This window comes from Penaeus monodon, chromosome 41 (genome assembly GCF_015228065.2).
Source record: "Penaeus monodon isolate SGIC_2016 chromosome 41, NSTDA_Pmon_1, whole genome shotgun sequence".
NCBI classification, from domain to species: Eukaryota; Metazoa; Arthropoda; class Malacostraca; order Decapoda; family Penaeidae; genus Penaeus; species Penaeus monodon.
This window is the reverse complement of record NC_051426.1, coordinates 8044231-8046730: the sequence shown is the minus strand read 5'-3', so window position 1 is coordinate 8046730 and position 2500 is coordinate 8044231. Positions and strand designations below refer to the sequence as shown.

Sequence of the window (2500 nt, the reverse complement as noted above, 5' to 3'; positions counted from 1 at the left end):
ACACACACATACATACATACATACATACATATATATATATATATATATATATATATTATATATATATATATATATATATATATATATATGTATGTATGTATGTATGTATATTTATTTATTTATTTATTTATTTATTCATTTATTCATTTATTTATTTATATATATATATACACTTTCTGCCATGAACTAGAAACCATAATATCTAAACCCTTATTTCGAATGACTAACATCACCAAAACTTACCACACTACCCGGTAAGGACAATAATGATATACATGCGAATATGTACACAATAATAAAATAATAATAATGAAACTAATATTGCAAAATGTAAAGGATTCGAATTATTATTATTATTGCTACCATATTCCTGATATGAATGTTATTGTTATTGTTGTCGTTAAACTGATGTAATATATTTTCTTATCCTTGTCCTTGTTACTTCTATTTTTGTTATTATATATTATATTATTATATTATGTTATATTAATAGAGTGTTATTAATATTAGTGTTTGTTTTATTTTTTATCAATGTTACTAACTACTATTATTATTACTATGACAATGGCTCTTATCATCATTCCTATCTTTATTATTGTTATTATTATTATTATCATTTTTTTTTTCACTATTTATTGATACTTGTACTGTTTTTGTTGTCATTATTATTTTTGCTATTAACAGCAGGAGTAGAAGTATCATTATTATCATTATTATTATATTTTGTTATTATTAATATCATCGTCATTATTTATTATTATTATTATTATCATTATTATTATTATTATTATTATTATTATTATTATTATCATTATTATTTCATTGTTATTATTATTGTTGTTGTTGTTATTATTATTATATTTATTGTTTTTATTATTATTATAATATATTTTTTTATTACTATTTATATCATTATTATTATCATCATCATTATTGTTATTATTATTGCTATTAGGGTTATTATAACTATTGTTCGGTATTATTGTTATCATTGCTGTTGATGTTTATTATTACCCTTATTATTAGAATTGTTATTATCACTATTATCAATATTGATATCATTATTATTACCATTATTAGTAGTAGTATTAGTAGTAGTAGTTGTATTGTTTTTGTTGTTGTTGTTGTTGTTATTATTATTATTATTGTTATTATTATTATTATTATTATTATTATTATTATTATTATTATTATAAATATTGTTATTATTATTATTATTATTATTATTATTATTATTATTATTACTGTTATTTATTATTATTATTATTATTATTATTATTATTATTATTATTATTATTACTACTACTACTACTACTACTACTACTACTACTACTACTAGTGGTAGTAGTAGTGATTTTCATTCTTCACATTGTTTTTATTATTGGTATTATTATGATGATTGCAATTACAATAATGATAATAAAAAATAATCATTATAATAATAATTATTATTATTATCTTTGTTATTATTATTATTATTATCATTATAATATTATTATAAATACTATTATTGTTGTTATTATTATCATTACATTATTACTGTCATTAATTGTTATCATTTATATTATTTTTATAAATATTAGTATGATTCTCATTATTATTAATAGTAGTACTATTGCTATCCTCTTCCTGTTATTGTTGTTATTATTATTATTATTATTATTATCATCAATCTTTATTACTATCATTTTCTATGCGAATGTTAGTTATTGTTTTTGTTTTTTTCTTTAATATTATTATCATAATTTTTATTATAATTATCATCATCATCATTATTATTTTTATTATTATTATTATTATTATCATTATTATCATCATCATTATTGTTATTATTACTATTATTGTCGTCGTTGTAAAATATTGTTATTATTATCTTCATAATTGTTGCTATATATGTTGTTTTGTCATTATTTTCATTAGTATTATTAATATTTTCTTTTGTCATTTTTATTATTATTATTATTATTGTTATTATTATTGTCATAATCATCATTATTATTATTGTTATTATCATTATCATTATGATCAATATTAATATTGTAATTATTAATTTTCTTCTTCTTTTTCGTAATTTTTTTTTATTATCATTATTATTACTATTATTGTTTTTATTTTTGTTGATATTTATTATGTTATTACTGATATTTTTATTGTTATTATTATTATTATTATTATTATTATTATTGTTATCATTAATATTATTGATATCATCATCATTTTTATTATTTCCTTCCTATTATTGCTATTTTTATTATTATTGTTATTATTACTAATATTGTTATTATCATTATCACTATTATTATTACTATCATTATAATTATAATTATTAATATCATCAGCATTTTTATTGTTATCCATATGATTTTAACGACGATTTTTAATATTATGTTTATTTAATATTACATTTATTTATAAGTTTATATGTTGTAATTATTATTACATTTATTATGAAAAATAACATTAATAAAAAAAAAAATCTGTTTCAGTTATTATTAAATTA

At 15.6% G+C, this 2500-nt stretch overlaps 1 protein-coding gene across 1 annotated transcript in view; it reads left to right on the top strand.

The window, feature by feature from the left end:
- LOC119598245 (leucine-rich repeat-containing protein 4B-like) overlaps nucleotides 1-2500 on the top strand; it is a 40043-nt gene that overhangs the window by 1809 nt on the left and 35734 nt on the right. The gene's annotated exons all lie outside the window — the stretch shown is intronic.